This window comes from Podarcis cretensis (assembly GCF_951804945.1).
Source record: "Podarcis cretensis genome assembly, chromosome: 2".
Taxonomy (NCBI): domain Eukaryota; kingdom Metazoa; phylum Chordata; class Lepidosauria; order Squamata; family Lacertidae; genus Podarcis; species Podarcis cretensis.
This window is the reverse complement of record NC_137171.1, coordinates 107,974,383-107,993,489: the sequence shown is the minus strand read 5'-3', so window position 1 is coordinate 107,993,489 and position 19,107 is coordinate 107,974,383. Positions and strand designations below refer to the sequence as shown.

At 44.0% G+C, this 19,107-nt stretch overlaps 1 protein-coding gene across 2 annotated transcripts in view; it reads left to right on the top strand.

Annotated features, from left to right (window-relative positions):
- Positions 1-466: 466 nt before the first annotated feature.
- Positions 467-19,107, top strand: part of SETD5 (SET domain containing 5) — a 63,567-nt gene continuing 44,926 nt past the window's right edge. For both annotated transcript variants that reach the window (XM_079957919.1, XM_079957918.1), the window contains exon 1: positions 467-641. The gene's annotated coding sequence lies outside the window, so the exon portion shown is untranslated. The remainder of the gene's footprint in view (positions 642-19,107) is intronic.

Here is a 19,107-nt window from a genome sequence, read left to right as displayed (position 1 = left end):
GATTGCCTCGCCCTTAAGCACGTAGAGCAGCAGACCCACGTGCGCAGAGGCGCGGGCAGCAGCCAAACTGCCCTGAACAGCTTCTCTCGCTCTCTCCTCCCTATTATAGAACCCATCCATCCACCCACCGCACCCGCACTGCTCTGAGCCTGGGAAAGCTGCCGCGCTTGCTTTTATAGCCTTTGCTGAGGCTGACGCGGAGCTGAGTGGCGTTTCCAACAACCAATAGGGCAGCGCCTCTGGGAAGCTGGCGGCGGCTGGGGCCGCTGGGGCTTACAGAGGGACGGGATGGGGGCGACCGCCTGCCCTAAGAGAAGGGGCCCAATAGGAGTCGGGAGAGGCGGGGGCGGGAGGAAGAGCGGAGGGGGTGGAGATCGCGCGGAAAAGCCGGCCAATGAGTGGGGCCGGTGGGCGTGGCTGGGGCGCCCCTGGCGCCAGCGCTGGGAATCCCCGTGCGCTCAGTGCCGTTTCCGCCCGGCCTGCTGAGGAGGAGCTGTTGGCTGTTCGCTGGTGCCGCGGAGGGGGAGGGGCCGCGGCCGCTGCTCTGTGGAGCTTGAGCTCTCGGTCCCGCCTGCCGCCTAGGAAACACCGTGGCGCCCAGCAGGGCCTAGTGCCGGGGGCCCGGGCAACGGGCCGGACAGGTCAGCCAAGGCAAAGGAAGAGCAGGAAAAAGGGGGCGTGTGGGGTGAAGAGGGGACACCCGTTCAAAAGGCGGGAGGCGGGTGGGAAAGAGACCCATGGAGGGGGAGGGGCGGGAAACTTATGGTGGTGGCGGTGGCGGTGGTGAGGGCTTGTTTCTCGGTGGTCCTTCCTCTGCTCCAGCCCCTTCTCTCACCGCCTCCTTTCAAGCTCCCGCATCTTTCCAGCTGCCCGGGAACTCTCTCCATGCCTTCTCTGCCCTGCGGTGGGGGGTTTAGGGATGTGGGGGGCGGGGAGGGCGTGAGGGAGAGAAGCACCTCAGCCTGGCTCTTCCAGGGGAAGGGGAGCCTCTCCCGCATGTCGGAGGGGAAAGAAAGAGGTCACACTCCCTGGCCTGCACCTTTGGAGGCACCTGGATGTGAAGAGAGGGGTGCGTGTGAATGTGTATACATATACATATACGTGTGTGCATATATATCTACATACATTCACACGCACTCCTCTCGTTACATCCAGATACCTCCAAAGGTGCATAGGTGTGTGTGTATATATATATATATATTTCTATATATCTCCCTTTTGTGTGTGTGTGTGTGTGTGAGTGTGTGTGTGTGTGTGTGTGTGTATGTGAGAGCTTGGGGGTGCGTCCATGAGTGGGAATCCCCGCCGAGGTCTTACCGCAGGGAGGGAGGGAAGGTGGTGGGACTGTTTTCCATTTCGCTCCCACCCATCCCCCACCTTCCTCGCCGTGGGGGGTGCGGGTGAGCTTGCCTGGTGCCAGGCGCTGGAGGAGAGCGGGGGCGTCATGGCGAACCTGCGTGTCTGGTCCTGGAGGAGGTGGGAGGGAGAGTGGCCTCTGTGTGTGTGTGTGTGTGTGTTGTGAGAGGGAGAGAATGGGTGGGGGGGAGGGGTGGTGGTTTGAAGGAACCTCTGAATTCATTCCTGTTTCGGGTTCCCAGGCAGGATTCTCTCGGTGCAGTGTGTCTGTGTGCGTGTGTGGAGCAGGGTAGTGCTGGAGGTGGGGAAGTAGCCGGTCCAATCTTCTGTGGAAAGCCTACTGTGAGAATGTGGGAAAATCCCTTTCTGGGACGATGGCTTCCACTTCAAAGCAGCTGTTTGCCAGGAAAGGGTGTGTGTGTGTGTGTGTGTGTGTGTGTGTATGTGTGTGCGTGCGTGCGACCGCCCGTCTGTGCTCCTCTGTGAGTTCACCATTGCCTCCCCTCTGCTTCCACCCCTCCTCCTCCATGTGCTGAAGCAGCTTCCCCTGAGCTGCTGCTGCTCCTTCCCTTCCCTTCCCTTCCCGCCCCCTCCCTTTCCTCGGCTGTCTGCTTCTGACTTGCTGGCTCCTTCAGGCAACGGGGGAGGAGGTGTTTGACCTGCATTTTCTGCTTTCTCATGGTGCTTGTGTGGCGATGGTGGTGCACTTTAATAATCCTCTTCTCCTTTTCCCTGGAGGCTGCAGTATGGACCCCCTCCCCCAACTTTTTCATTGTCTGACGTTTGTGCTCTATCAGGGTACTTTTTTCGGTTTTCTTGCATTGATCTCTGCGTCTTAATTGGTAACACAGCCCCTTGTAAACACAGTAATAGTGCTGTGGGCAAGGTCGTCACAGTCTCCCCCCACTCTTGTCTTTAGCAGCTTGTCCTTGGGGTGCCAGTGGCCTGCTGCTACTTGAAACAGAGCTGCCTTGCTGAGACAAAAATCCTTTTTACAGTTTTGGGGAATGGTTTTTTAGTAATCTGGGAAATGGTTGGTGAGGTTAGAGAATGCCAGAAGCTTCTTCCTTGTGAAGTACCTAGCTGAGAGAGGTTTTGTCTCTGCAGTTAACCAGTGGGGTCTCCTGTACTTCAGGCAGCAGCCCCTATGCTCAGGGAGATTTTTCAGAATGGAACAAAATATGCTACTGGGATTCCTTTTGCTGAGGTTGGTGTTACTTTAAGGAGATAATGGCCCTTGCAGTGTGGCCTCCTGCAGTTTCTCTCCCTGGCCCATTATGTAATTGGAGTATTTAAGGCTCACTCAGGCAGAGGCTGTGGGCAGCACAATGAATTGGTTTTGTATTGTAGGGGGATGGGGCCATGGCCTCAAAACCCATGATTTTTGGCAGTGAAGACATAGGCCTGATTGCAAACATGTTTTCCAAATGAGCTTGAGGATATGGGTTACAGACTAGACAAAGACGGACTACTTCCTTAATGGCGTTCAGGACTCTCCCTTTTCACCTATGAAGGTGACATCAGGCAGTCTGCCCCCTCCCCCCTCCAGCTGGCCCAGGAAGTCGGTTTTGCTAGCTATGTCTTGCAGCGCAGAGGTGACCGAGGTTGCTGCTTTGCTTTGGATCCTGTGGGTGAACGTTCAGAGCGTTGACAAGCAGCTAATGTTGGCTCTGGAGCTCTGGTTGCTACGTGAGAAGCTTCAGTAGTGTTGGCTGCTGTCTCCAGGGAAGGACAGCAGCACAACCTCCATTAGTGCTGCACTTAGGAGATGGCTGGTTCATGCACTGAGAGGGGACTTCTTTCTGGGGCATGCAAGCTTTCAACTAGAATGATGCAAATTGAGTTTTCACCCATCGCTGTCAGTCTTTGGGACTGCTTTTAGGATTTGGCCTGGATATCCAGGGATGTCTGTCTCCTTTACAGCCTTTGCAGTTGCAAGAATTGATCTGATCTTTCTGAAGTGGGAGATGCAGCCCTGTGATTACAGTTTGTCTGACTTTAGCTTCCCTTCCAGTAAATCAGAGAGCCAGATGCTTTGCTTATTGTTTGTAGGTCTCTTTCCTCCCCTTACATTGCCTGGGCCCCATTTGCCTTATTGACAGGAATTTCTGCTTTGTGCAATGGGTGTGTACAGCAGACACTAGCCTCCTAGCGCTGAGAGGATTTTCCATTCAGAGAGTGCAGTCAAAATATGACACATTTTGCAAGTGGCAGCAGAGCCCATTTGAAAGAATGGCCCCTTCCAGCTAGGTACCTGGGCAAAGCATACATGGAACTGCTTGAGGCAGGTTTACAACAAGTACACTGTTCCCCATCTAATACAACAGTGGTCTATTTCTGGTGCTTATAAATATCTGCTCCTGCTCAAGTATTGTGGTGCTTTAATATTCTTGCTTCTTGAAGTCTTACAGTCACCATAGTCTAATCCCATGGTTAAACACTGTGATGCAGTCTTTCTTAAGGAGACACTGGCAGTTGTAAGGGGAAGACAGAGCTCCTCCTTGACATTGTCTTGTGTGCTGGATCTGTCAGGGACCAGAGTGTTGAGGTGCCCTCCTCTGGTTGGTAAGACATGGGCAGTTGCCTAAGATCCATAACTGACAATATGGAGGAGGAGGGGAGCTTTCCTTGCAAGTGCTATTATATGTTTACACATCATGTGTGCCCCTCAACCATGATTTGATCCATTTGTCTAGGACTTAAGTGATTATGCTTGCTAAATCTCTGATTTGGTTGGTTTTGGTGGAGGCTGTTAAGATTGTGGTTTTGAGAACCCCTGGAATAGATTTTCAACACCCTTGAAAATGTTCTTTAAACACCAGAAGAATCTGGCATGATTTGCCTACATTAAAGGGTGGCATTTGTGATGGTTTATACTGAAAACGATGACACTTTAAAATTGCATCCTGGTTTCATAATATGACATTAATGCAAAAACAAGCTGCAGGGTCTTTCATATTAAAAAAGTGTTTTTTAAAACCCGCAGAGCTGCTTTAACACATAAGTCTAGGCTGCAACTCATTTTGGCAGATTTCTGTTATGAAGAAAGATATTTGTATTTCTGTGCTAGGCAGTGTTATCCTACAGTAACTGAGTACAAATGATTCTCACATTGAAAATGATCCTGAACAGTATGGTATATTTGAAATATTTCTAATTTCAAATATACCATACTGTTCAAGATCATTTTCAATATGAAAATTTGTAAAACTGAAAAAATAACTCATATTCCTGAGACCCAAAATGTTAGGAGCCCTAATAACCATACATGCTGGTTTTCTCCCCTCACACAGTTGGAGGAATCCTGATAAAATTCTTGATGTTTCTGCGCCTTGAGTGTCAAGGGTATTAGCTGGTTCTAGGAAAATGAATGTTTTTGCTAGAAAATGCTTGACTCAGATGCTACAATTTTTTAAAAACAAGAACTTTACAGTGCTTTTCTATTAATTTTAGCTTTAGTGGCTTTAGAGTGATTCTGTTGAGCACATTTGGAAATAATACTTAAGAGTAAGCAGTTTGATGATAGCTTCCTAACTGGTTGTAAAAACAGAAGTAAAGCAATACAAAGAACAGCAGATAAAGGCAAAAATGTGTGCCACCTGTTCCCTGCTCCAAAGCAACTGCAGTAGACCCTTGAGCTTGTCAGTGAGCAGTGCCCTAAGATCTTTAGTATTCACTTGAATTTCATTTCTGAATGCCACTGAAATGGAGCTAATGGCTGCATGTTCCATTCAGGACACAAACAGAATTAATTGTAGTGAGATCCTTCATTGGTCTTCAACATGGCCTGGAGCTCCTCTTCTGTATTCCACAGAAAATATTAAGCTGTTTTCAAGGCTGGGATACCCTGTTATCAGTCAACTCTGTGCTCCCTTCCCTCTAGTATATTAAGGAACATGCCAGGGAGCATGTGGCTTCTGAGTATCCGCTGGGCCTTTCAACCTACTTGTGTTTGAGGCCCCTTTCGTAGGGCCATTCCTTTTCTCATTCAGAACATTATTTTGTCACATCAGAATTGTTGTTAGAAACTCAGATTTATAAGCAAGGGGGCAAATGGCTCATTAAACCAATGTTGCAGTCGCCAAAACGGAATGTCTAGTTGCTATTTTAGGATAAGATGGCTCTAAAGTCTTGTTTTTCAAATGATGGACTGACCGTGATTGATTATTAGTTAAATATCTGGCTTGTACAGATTACAACCTTAAACTAGGTTAAGAACTTTGAGAACTTTATCCAGGAACAGTCCACATGTATATTGACCTATTTCTACTTCTTTTTCTTAATGGTGACATGGACCATTCATGATGTAAGAATACTGCTCACAACTGTGAGCAGGGACGGGGGTGGGGGTGGGGTAGGTGAAAAAAAGCATTTTGGTTCCTGAAATTCATTATGATTGTGCAGTCAAAATATAACTGATAGAATTCTACAGGATGTGGTATTAGTGTGTGAAAACAGTCAAGATCCATGGAGTTGCACTTTTGTGCACCTTTTATCAAATGGAATTTCAGTTTGTAAGTCACACTGGTGTGGTTGCCTACATTAAGATGCTTTGTGCCCTTTGTATGTTAGGTAGCACACATTTTGGTCCCTTAAGCCAGACTGCAAAAACACTACAACAATGCAGTTTTGTGGGGATGTTGACTTGTAGAAAACATAAGGGCAATAGAAACCGGTATTGAACAAATGGCTTTAATTGGAATGGTGTTAGCAAAGAGCTTATCCTGTAAGGTGGAGGAACTGAATGAAATTGATAAAGGTTGGCTACTCAGGTTGAATAATGGCTAACAGATAAGGAACTGGCTTTCAAGTATTGACAATTGAAAATAAATACATCGGGTTTGAGAAATTGAAAAGTTAGTCATTGCCCTGGCAGATTTTGCTCATATTAGGGGCAATTCTGGAGCAATTTTCTCTGATGGACGGTGGGACTACACTAGTGTAGAAGAGGCACTTGAATGGATTCCTTTAGCAGAAGTTCTGGAATTCATTTATTTTGGGGGCATCCCTGCTGAAGACAAAAACAGTCGCTTATAGTCTCACTTCCTGTACATCTAATTTGTGTGACTTTTAAAAATAGAAAGTTAGGCAATGTAAGTTTTTACAGTCTTGCTATGTTCTTCACTCTTCTTTGTGGGCCTGGATTATCAGGGTTCTTGCTGCACTGATGTCTTATCCCAGATAAATGATAAGGGATAGCCTAAATGTTGTGCTTGAATCTTTTAACATTAAGAACCCAGTCTTGAATACTTTAATTAGCAAATATCAGGCTTTTTAGTTATTCTAACAGCTGGTTTAACAAATCTCTTTCAGAGAACAAAATGGGACTTATGTGGTGGTAGTGCATTTTCAAAGAAGAATATTTTTCATCTATATATCTATCAATCTACAACTCCTTCTGCTTTACTGCTTGTTCATTAGAATCATAGTAGAGTAGGGATTTCTCTGTTTCTGAGGTATTTCAGTATCCCAAAGGAATGGCAGTCTCTGGCAGTTGCTTCTAGCATATGGATTGCAAACGGTTAGTGAGTGCTTACAAGCCATCATAGCAGAGGAAAATTTGGAAAAAACTTAAATGGCATTTCACTAGGCCTGATCCTTTTTATCTGGAAGAACTGAGGAAAGTGTACTTCTGTACATACAGATGGATTGAAAACCACATCTCTTTCTTTTTTACCTTCTGGCTAAACAAAAACCAGGGGTGGAAGTTTGACACTATTCTAACTATGGAGGATTCCTTCCCTTTTCCACACTGACAGTATTCAACAGTTACTTTTGTTCCCCCCCCCCCCTGAATAATATTTATTAAAGTTTCAAAAAAGTTACAGGAATAAAAGAAGAAAAACAAAACAAAACAAAAAGAAGCAAAAAAATACAAAGTACAAAAATGTAAAAACAATTAAAAACAAATCAACTTTTCCATGTCTTGACTTTCATTTACTTGTTTCCCTGACCTCCTCGCACCTCCCTTTTTTGTATTCTAGTTCAATTAGTTGTTTCAGCAAATCCTTTCCATTTTTGCTTTTATCTTAATAATTTATCTTAATATATTATAACTTTACATTCTCACCTGTTAACAATCCATCTTTAGATACTCCTTTATAACATTACCAGTTACTTTTGTCCTACTGGACTCTGCTTAGGGGATAGGACTTGAGTACGTTGCTAGGAATCTTAGTCAGTGCTTTTATAGCATGCTCAATCAGTTTATAATGCTCAGATTAACTTGTTTACCACTAAAAGAGTTTCTTTTGGCATGTATTATATAGTGGAGGCTTTTGTGCATTCATACTATAGCCCCAGATATGAAATTTGCTGAAGAGCATGGGAAGCCATGTGAAAGCTGCGGAAGCATTTCTTATTCTGAAATGTTTTAAAAATCTTAATGCCTTTCTCACTCTGGATCGAAAGAGTGAAACGAAGCACTGACAAGTTGCTAGTTGAATGCAACTTTAGGAAATTATGCAAGTGTGACTAAAAGCAACACCTCATGTTTAAAGCTGTAGTTGCTGTTGTTGTTTGATGCAGACAAGTTTACTCTTGTTAGTCCTTCAGGGCCCATAGACCTCAAGGTGTGTCAGATAGATTCTGTTGCATCCTATGCCATGACAAAATTGTCAACTAAACCTGGGCTAGAAAATGGATGTTTCGAGCCATATAACACAGAAAGTGTGGCATGAAGAGTGCTTCTAGCCATGTAGACCACTCCTGAGATGGAGGTCACAAGAACGTTTCTGAAATTTCACAGCATGAGTTCCTCATTGCTGGGAAACAAAATTCATTTCTAGGTTACCTAATCTGATAACATTTGGAAAGTCATATGTTATCTAGATTTGTGTCCTATGCTGTAGACCTATGGCAGGCTATAAGATTGTCCGGAAAGTTGGTCGTTTTTAGAGGGGCGAGAAGGAAACTACAGCTTTAAATCTCCATTGTCAGTTTTATTCTTGTTTATACCTCCTGCAAACTGTAGTCCAGGACTAATTTACTAACACTATTAGTACTGTTGCTGATTTGTACTAGTAATACTAGTGCTATAGACCTGTGTATAACTTCCTTTACTATGTATAAATCAAATGTGGAGAGGGGGCGGAGTCAAGAGAATATACGTACCTGCACCAGGTATTAAATTATTGTTTTTGAGACACAAGTGGATGAGTGGTATCACATTTCAGTTAGTTTCACTTTGTTCCTTGTCACAAATTGTCACATCTGTGTTACTTCTGCTCTTGCCCTAGAATCTAGATGCCTGATGTACTTGAATGATCCCTATCATCATTGCTTTGTTATACATAGCCCTTCAACCCTATGGCATAGTTCATGAATCTCACGTTGTTTGGGATATAAAGTAGAGGGGTTGTGGCTTACTGAAGGTTACTGGGGTCTAAGTTCTTTGTTGCATCGGTTGAACTGCAATGTATATTGCTGTAGGCACTTGCTTTTAATAAATGCTGTAGAACAGGCATAGGCAAACTCAGCCCTCCAGATGTTTTGGGACTACAATTCCCATCATCCCTGACCACTGGTCCTGCTAGCTAGGGATGATGGGAGTTGTAGTCCTAAAAACATCTGGAGAGCTGAGTTTGCCTATGCCTGCTGTAGAATAAATGCTGCTCCCCCTGATTGCTTGTGGGCTAAAGTACATAGATAGTTTTGAAACATTTTCATGGAGTGAAGTGGAGAGTTGTGAGAACCCTCCAGTAGTTTGAATGTATCTTCCATTTTTAAAAAATATATTTTTTGGGACTCCTAGGGTGCCCTGTGACCTGTCTGTTGTTGTGTGTTACAGCCTAGGTCAGGCTTGCATCTGGAGATAAACTTGAGTTGTGTTCCCAAGTCTGCTTGAATGCATGTTGAAAGTCTGTAAACTGTCGTCATGGGAGTTGCCATATACCTTCCTGATATTTTCACATCAAATGTGTTTCAGAGGCAATTATGATTGTTAAGAGGACAGTTGGAGATGGGGCAGCAGTGATGGGCCTCATTTCTTGATACTGTACTTAGTACCTTACAGCACAATTCTAACTATATCTAATCAGAAGTAAATCCTATTGAGTTCAAGGAGTTTATTCCCACCCAGGTAAGTTGGGTTGGAATTGAAACCTAAAATTCATAATATTACTTGTACTGGTTTTAAGTGATGCCAACCTTGACTGGACACTTACTTTGGTGTTAATAGCTTATTTCGGATTAGCTTCAATCTGTTCTTAATTGACTTAACCTATGACTGAAATAGGTTTGATAAAATAGAAATAATCTTTTGTGCACAGATTTGTACTAGTTGAATTACATCAGTTGATAGTCAGTAGTTTTAAAAACTAGAATTATCTTGTGTGCTGAAAACTTCTGTTGTTGTTTTTTTTAGGTAGGTTTTTCTGTTGATCTTTAAGTAAATTTGGGTTACTTCCCAGCTTTGTTAGCTTCAGCTTTCTGGAAAAGTCTTATTTCTGTGAAATGGGGATAGTATTTTCCTCCTTTTGCGATTTTGTGGTGTCAGACCTTACTTTGGGTGGGCTCAGTGTCTCATGCTATGTGTGTCCAATACTACTAAAGTGAAAGTAAAATACTGTTTGGAATTTGTTTACCACAAAACTGCCCCTTACTCTAATTAAATACGGACTATGAATAGTATTTTTGTGGTGTATTCTTTCAGTGGCTTGCTAACAAATTCTGAAGATAAGTCATTCTTCAATGACTTGCTATTGGTGATTTGACTGTACATCTCTATATGTGGGGGGAAATCTGTGAAACTGGAGAGAACTTGAGGCTAGAACATCTGTCCTATATCAAGAATGGGGAACCTTCCACATGTTGGACATGAGCCGGAATGGCTAATGGTCAGGAATTATGAGACCTGTAGTCCCTAAAACAGCTGGAGGGCCATAGGTTTCCCACGTAGAATTAAAATGATAATGTAATATATCTATAGCCTGGTAAATTTTATCAAGTCCAGTCAGAGGGGTGGTTGCACTGAAAACTTGTCAGAGGCGGATCTGCAGTAGCTTGTTTTAAGTATGCATTGCTGGCTAGTGTACACTACAAATCCCAACATGCTGCACTCCACCTTAATGCTTATAGCATGCTAGGGCACGAAGGTTTCTCCAGTAAAGTCAGGCGTTTTTCAATCCATCCTTAGTCTTCAGTTATAACCTGTAATATCTTAAAAGTGCTTTCCCTCCTTTTAAATGCTAGTTGAACGGTTAACCAGACTGCATCTTTCAGAATAGTAGTTCATAACAGAAAAGAAGATAGTCCTCTGGCACCTTTATTGCAACATGGGAATTTGGGCACAGGGGTCTACTGTGGTGCCTTGCAAGACGAAAAGAATCCGTTCCGCGATTCTCTTCGTCTATCGGTTTTTTCGTCTTGCGAAGCAAGCCCATTGGCGGATTAGCGCTATTAGCAGTTTAGCGGCTTTTAGTGGCTTATCGGCTTAGTGGATAAGCGGCTTAGCGGCTTAGAAAAAGGGGGAGGGAGGAAAAAACCCCCGCAGGAACTCGCAAGACATTTTCGTCTTGCGAAGCAAGCCCATAGGAAATTCGTTTTGCGAAGCACCTCCAAAACTGAAAACTCTTTCATCTAGCGAGTTTTCCGTCTTGCGAGGCATTCGTCTTGCGGGGCACCACTGTATTTCCCTGGGGATATTGGCTTTTGAAGGATAGTTATATCTATCTGCATACATTCAGAGGGAGGAAAACCCTATTTTGCAGTCCTATTACCTTTATATTTAATTAGTGTCTGTTCTGCTTAACTCCTAATTTCTTAAAATTAGTTTTCTTGGTTCACTGACGCATGTCGGCAGCAAGAACCCATAAGGACCAGGCCTTAGGACTGGAAGATATTGCACATTCAGTACAGACTTGTTAGGGTGAATCTGATCTACATCTATCATCCATTTACTTTCAGGAATGGGATTTTGAAGTGTTGCATTTACTAGCTTGGTTTATATCTCTTGGGTTTGTTTCCTTTCACCCCATAAATGCTGGGATTCTGCTCTTGGTCAAAAGTCACTCTTAAAGTTTTCTGAGCATTCTGAAAGGGCCTCTGCACTGATACGGTTGTAAGTGAACCAGCCTGCTAATTGTGTTGATGTTGCAGACCACTAGAATGAACTGTTGCGAGTTCCAGACAGGGCAGATAGTTTGTAGCAGAAAACTACCGGGATATCTGTAAGAGCTTCATAATTTCCCACGACATGCTCGTTGAAAACCTGTCTGACTCTCCCAACATTGTGTAAACCCTTGCTCCAGGAAAAAACATGTGAGCTTAGGTGTTAAGAATCCTTCAGTTTTCTGCAACGGCTAAGCTGAAGTGGGACATTTGACTTCTATGTAAGCTAAAGATGTTGATTATTACAGATTGGAGATCCTCTTGCATATTGCGACTGGCTGAGGAAACAGTTAATGAGACTATGTCTGAGAATGTAGGGAAGTAGATTAGTAGTAGAATCTGCTGGTTTTGGAGGCATGAGAGGAAATCCGTAGCCTTTTCTACAAGTAGCAGCTGCGTTGCAGCACCTGTCTAGCAGTGTTGCAGCTCCCTTTCTCCCCTGGAAGAGAGCACTGATTCTAGGCAGCAAAATTCAGAATACAGCAAAGAACTCTGGTAAAATCTGCTTACCTGAGACTCTAGAAAGTTAGGTTTTCTTCTTAGGTCTTTACTCGCTTGCTTGCTTGCTTTAGCCTTAAAGAGAAAGAGGGAAGCAGATGAGTCAGAGCTTTAAAAACTGACAGAGCATATGACTCTTGTTTTAATGTAGGGATTTTGCTGTGTTGGGGATGTGTGTGCTAGGTATGGAACATGTCAGTGGAGGCAGTGTGTTTGGGGCCCCAGTTGCAGGAGTTGCAGAATGGAAGCAGTTCCTGATGTGATGGAAGCAGCTTCCTAATACCAAATATAGTTAAGAATGAATGTTGGATAGCCAGGCAGGTCTTCATTAGAAGCAAGTTCAGAAACCTTTTCTCTGGCTTAGCTTTTCCTCAGTACATTTGTTTCCATATTTATATATATAGCTCCTTGAACCATATATATGAATACGTTGACACTAAACTAGTAAAATTCAGAGATGCAGTATGTGAAAACTCCCAGACTTGGGAGCTGCTTTGGAATGATTTGCATAAGTATGAAGAGTTGTGAAGAATAAGCCTTTGGTCAAGATCTTCAGAAATCAATAACTGGGGAGTGTAAATGAAGAATCTGTCCTTTTTTGGTGGGAGTCTCCAGGAAGGGGCAGCAGCACTGCCCTAGCCCTTCATTATGATATGGTCACCATGGTTGAAGATGATAAAAGCAGTGGGTCATTACTATGATTAACACAGAGTGCAATGGTTAGCATGCAGAACAAGTACTTCAGTCAGTGTTGTTGTTATTATTATTATTTATTATTATTATTATTATTAATTGTTTATACCCTGCCCATCTGGCTGGGTTTCCCTAGCCACGCTGGGCGGCTCCCAAGTGAATGTTAAAAACACAATACAGCATTAAACATTAAAAACTTCCCTAAACAGGGCTGCCTTCAGATGTCTTTTAAAAATAAGATAGTTGTTTATTTCCTTGACATCTGCTGGGAGGGCACTCCACAGGGTAGGCGCCCCTACCAAGAAGGCCCTCTGCCTGGTTCTCTGTAACCTCACTTCTCGCAGTGAGGGAATCACCAGAAGGCCCTCGGTGCTGGACCTCAGTGTCCGGCAGAATGATGGGGGAGGAGACGCTCCTTCAGGTATACAGAACCTCAGATATATAAGCTAGGCACCAAATGGCTCCTTAAAACAGGGTTAAGTGACAAAAACAGAAAACCTAGTTGCCATTTTGGGGCCAGACAACTCGAATGTTGTATTTTTCAATACAACTTTTAGTTCCTGAAATTCATTCTGGTTGTGCAGATAAAATACAGTGGATAGAATTCATTGTTGACATCTGAAGGCAGCCCTGTATCAGGAAAATTTTAATGTCTGATGTTTTAAAAAAATTATATATGCTGTAAGCTGCCCAGAGTGGCTGGGGAAATCGTGAGAACAGTCAAGATCCAAGGATCCCCAGGCATGTACCTCAGATGGTGGAGACATCAGTTGCCATCCTGGTGCCAGGGCTTCTTCAATTGGTTGCAAGTGGCTGATAGTTGGGTGCAAAATATGCCTGGCGATTTTCAAATGCTGACTGCAGTCTGTCGTGCCCATGACCGGTGAAGCACATGCTATTTTAACGAGGGAGTGTTGTTAATGTTGCTGTGATTTTTGGAAAGCCTCTCTAAGATAGGATAATTATGCTGAAATCAGCAGCAGCATAAAATGTAGATTCTGGATGTCTGAAAGCCTTGATCTTCAATGCTGAATAAGGGGTACATCCCAAAATTATGCTTCCTAAAAAAGTTTGAAGAGCGGGAAGTATCAACATTATATTTCTGCGCTATAAATTTAGAGCTTTTAAGTTAAGCTCAGACCATTGTTGAGGTGAGAGGTTGTAGTATACCAGTCAAGAACAGTCCCTTTAGCAGTTGTTGTCTGTGCACTTCTCCCACACATAGGTGTTCCCTTATTCCAGAGTGCAAACTGAGACAGAGAAATAGTAACCTGCCCTATCTTTGCAGTACTAAATTCAAAATGATTGCCTTGGGTTCCCTTATTTGTTTGGATTAAGGCTGTTGCCACTTGTTCATTACAGTCCTGTGCACGTTGACTCAGAAGCAAGTCCCAGGGTCCTTAGTGGAGCTTAATCCCTAGTAGATGTGAATCTGCTGCACTTCTCTCAGGCCATTGGTGAACAAACAGGTAGCCATACTGAGATCACCACAGAATGGGCAGAAAGGCACTTCTTGTCATGCCACAATGTCTGCTAGAACCAGGCTTTTTGGGGGTACCTACAAACTCCCAACTCACACATTTTCTTTGCTTTCTACTCTCATCTAGTGATAGTTCTGATAGACCTGCAACTCTGCTCTGTATTCCTTCTCCTTGTTCACAGGATTGACTGGTCACACTTGCATGTGATCTGTCATTGCTGGCAAATCTCTTCAGACAAATCACCTGCCTCTCTCTTGCTATCCAGATCACATATCCCCTTTCTTGAAACGTGCCAGTTTATGCAGTGTCTGCTGTGACCTTAAGAATGTAGTTCCTGACATGTAAGAATAGACCTGGCTTCACTTGGTTGATAGATGGAAGCCAAAAGTCCTTTTGTTCATTGTTCCTTTAGCCTCCCTTGAATGGTTGTTGCTGTGTCCCCAAAGTCGTCATAGAATTCTCAAGCAAGCTATGTTGCAATTAAGGAACTTCACAAATTAAGTATCACATGCAACCAGGCCTATCCCTCTCCCTCTTTTTTTACATTGTAGTTCGGACATTGGTCTCTGCTCAGTTGGCATTCTGCTTTGGTTAGCTTCTCTATGCTTCCTCAGAAGTCAGCAAATGCTAAAAAACCATAATCAGATCTCATGTTCGTGGGCCTTGCTTTTCTCTGTTTTAACCACTGAGTGTTTTTTCCTGTTCTGTAGTGATATGTTTTGTGCAGCTCCTGTACTAGTAAGCAGAATAAAGAGGTAATTCAGACATTCTTTTGAAGGCATAGCTATTTTTAAAAATGCTTACAGTTCCAGCCTTGCAATTGCAAGTATATAATAGCTAAACGCAGAGCCTTTGCTCTGATCATAGAAGTCTGAGCCTCGGAACATTTTTAGAAATTAGGAGAAATAACAGAAGTGACGTTGGTGATCCTAGTGTTAGTGGAAATTTCCAGGGTCATGGGATGTAGATAATACTGTTTACTAACTCTTGTATTTGCCTGTCTTTAGTTGTATGCATGTACAGAAATATGATTGACAAGGAGGAAAATGTATAAAGTGGGTGTGTGGACTAGAGGGAGTGGTGTAGAATGTTGCCCTTTAACCTAAGACTGGGCAGAGATGATTATTTTTGTGTAGCAATATCTGCTCCCCCCCCCCCAACTGTTACTCCCTTAATACAGCTTTTGGCCTAGTCACTTTCATTCCAGGGCGGAAGGGTATCTTCTTGGGCTACGGGGCTGCTGAGAGGAGCAGGAAGTGTTGCATTTTTAAGACAATTTTTTTCTCATGTGAATATCTGGCTGGGTGTTTATCCTTTCATGATCTCCAAAGCTTTTTTAAAAAGGTTCCTGAATTGTTCTAGCCATGGCAGTGGTGTTGTGTGGGGATGGTTTTTTTACACTATACAATTATGTACTTGCAACAGTTGCACCACCCTTATACTGTATACAGTGGTACCTCTGGTTATGAACTTAATTCATTCCAGAGGTCCGTTCTTAACTCGAAACGGTTCTTAACTTGAGGCGCACTTTCACTAATGGGGCCTCTCGCTGCCACCGCACCGCCGGCGCACAACTTCCGCATCCCGGGGCGAAGTTCGCTACCAGGAGCATCTACTTCTGGGTTAGTGGAGCTCGTTACCTGAAATGTTCGTAAGGAGGACAGTACGTCATCCGAGGTTCCACTGTATGCCTATTTCAGCTTCTCTGGTTCAGCTTAGGGAAGCTAGTTCTGGCTTTTCAAATCTGATTTTAGTGAAGCCTGTAGGCAGTGACTCTTCTTGACCATAGAGCCTCCAGCTCTGTGAAAAACTGACACTAATAAACACCTGAAGAGGTCAATGGCACCTGGCTCCATAGGAATCGCTTTTGTGGCCAGCAGCTCATAGGAGTGTTTGTTACTCGTGGAACACACACTGCGCTTTCAAGGAGGCTTTCACATCTTCTCCTTTTGGTGTTCACTGCAGCTTTGGCTTGTAAAGTTTTTGTTGGCATGATTTTGAGCCTACTAAATGGCCAAAAAGACTTCAGTGCTTCTTTGGCCTTGGAAACGTTCAGCAGTCTGCATAGTGCTGCTACAGTGGAGGTCTATGTCTGACTCCAGAGACATAATTTTTGGGCAGGTCTCTGCTTGTTACTGCTTTACATTAAACCAGTTTAAGGACCCAGCCTTTTGCATTCCCACACATGGCTTGTACCACTCCCTGGAGTTCCTTACCTGTATATGCATGGCCTTGTTGATCAGCGGTGGGTGGATTTTATCCTTGTTATTTTACAAGAACCCCAAGATCTACCAGCCAGAGCCAGGTGCAAAAGACATAGAATTAGAAGTAGAAAACAGGCTGCCTGTGAGCATATTTTGAGTCTAGGAATTGATTTTCAGTACCAGAGCTGAACTGAGTTCACAGTCCTTTCACACAAAAGCCCCGCTTAGCTTTCTTCATTTTAGCAGCCTAATTTATGTGGGAACAGTTGTTTTGTTCTTTAAGGACAAAAATTGGGAGTCATTTAAATCTATGATCTGCTGGTAGATTCTGATCTATCTTCTGCCCACTCACGTTCTATGTAGATTGTGTGAGAAACCTGGGTTCCAATTAAGGAGGATTTGGAATACTTGGACTTCAGTGCCTCTTAGCATTCGTGTGTGGGAGGGGCTAAGCAACTTTAAAATGGAGCCTCATTTGACTCCAGAAACAGTTAATTTCTCCCAAAGATACTGCAGCAAGCTGGGTGTAAGGCCTATACAGATGTGCACAAGCCATTAACATAGCTTTACGGCAGAGTAACTCACCAACATGCAGTCCTAACTTGTCTGTAGTGAAGATGGCTACCCATTCACCTCCCAGTTTCACTGTTACATGGTACTTACTGTGTTGATGGTTCTTAGAACGTTGACCCCCAAAATCATGTGAGTGTAAACCTGTTTAGGAGTGCCCAGAAAAGGGTTAAATGTCCATTTGGCAGCCTATGGACTGATTCTGTGGCTCCTGAATCATACCAGCACCACCAAGCTTAAATTTTGTTATGAGTGCTTCTAACAACATGTCAGACCCTGCAAGGTGATGAGAGAGAGTGCAGGAGGGAGAGGGAGTTTGTGTTAAGTAGCTGATCCCACTTCTCTGTACTGAAATTTTCCAAGCGGTTTCTAGTTTACTGTTCCACCCTCCCTGCCCTCTCCCCACCCCCATGGCAGCAGCCTGCAAAACATATACGATCAGTTTGATCGGTCTGAAGGATCATTTGCTGGTAACTTTTAAGGGGAGGGGGGAATAAAATCAGGTTTATAATGGAGGTAGGGGCTGAACCTTAAGTATAGAGTAGCTGCCACGGCTCCATAATTGCTGCACTGTGTCGTGTTGCCATGGTTCCCAGTGCTGTGTCTCTGCATGATTTCTGAGAGTAGGGCCAAGGCAGCCAGTCACAGCAGAGCTGCTGTGTACGTGTTTGGGGAGTTTAGACTTGTACTGACAAGGAAGTGATTGGAGAGAGCCCTGTGCTTGTAGTTAGGGTGTTAGGAAAGGATCTGGGTATTTCCCACCCCATATTGCGTGAATTTTTGTTCCTTCCCTTCCTCCTCAGACAGACTGAGGTGGGAAACATTATAAGGCAGCATAAATGCTTAGTTCCTCCCTCCGTCGGTCTTCAGTCACGGGGGCAATGACATGAAATGTGGGATTCCTTCCTCTACCAAATGGTGGGGTGGGGTAGCTGTGGGGAAGGGAGGCTGCTGCCTTTGGATTGGCTCGGGCGTGTTTTCATCAGAGATCCCTTGGCTGACTTGCCATCTGCATAGGCTGTGAATACTTCTCTCTGGCGCAGACCTTGTTCCTTGGGATTGCATCATCTCTGGGAGAGCAGCCAGGTCCGGAGCACTAGTACAAAGACTTTGTGAAGCAGATGCGGCCTGTTCTGTCTCTGAAGCATTTCTCCTCCTTCCTGCTCATCCTTCCCACAGGATTCCAGAAAGAGAGCTTGCTCTGAGAGCCTCTCAGTAGGTCAGCTGCCCTTTGGACTCTGAATCCCAGCTGCTTCCTGTACACCTGGCTGATGCAATGTCTGCCTTTGAAATCCCTGCTGGAATTCACTCTGGAGTGGTTTTGTTTGCCTTTTCTGGGAGTGGCCAAGCAGGCAGAGTAGGCCTGTCACATGACATCCTTGAATATAAGAAGCCTGTCGCCAGATTTGCAGATGCAGAGCTCTCTCCTTTCCAATCTAGCAACTGGTTCCTGGCAAATTTTGTCAGGCATTGCCTTCTCTTGGTGGCAGATATATATCATGTGCACATTACAGTTGCTAGCATTGTAATCGGTAATTTGCTGTGGCCTCTGTGATTGTCCTGGGAATTATGAAGGGGTTGATCTGAATTTGAGTTCCAGTCCAGCTGAGTCTGTTTACTGCACCGTTTTATTATGATTCAGCTGTTGGCATTATTTTTCTCCCAAATGCCATCTATGTAAAATAATTTAGGGAGTGATACTTTACTGACAGGTTTGTAAGGATTCATATTTTTAAAAGCAAAGGCCTGCTTTAACTATTTCCAATAAGGTATTTTGCTTTCACATATCCCCCATCACCACCTCCCACACACTTTGGATTGAAAAGCAAGGTATTTATGAGTTCTCATCTTGATGCTTTGGCCCCCTTTAACTGTGAATCTCAGAAGACACCTGGTGCCACCACCTTTTCATGTGGTGTTTATGATAGAGCATGGACCTTCCTTGTGGTCATCCCAGGTTTTTTCACTGTTATATCCTGAATTAGAATTCTAATATCAAGGCTTCCAGACAGTTTGGAGTGATAAATTGTGGCCGGATGCTAATTGGGGTTGACTGCTAGACTAGATGATCCATTAGTCTGACTCACTATGAAAGTATTTCATATTGGTCCCTGAACCATCCTTTTGTGTCAGAGAAAGACTGGGGAAGGCTTTCCCAATTTAGAGAACCCTCGTTTTCATTTTGTAAATGTAGC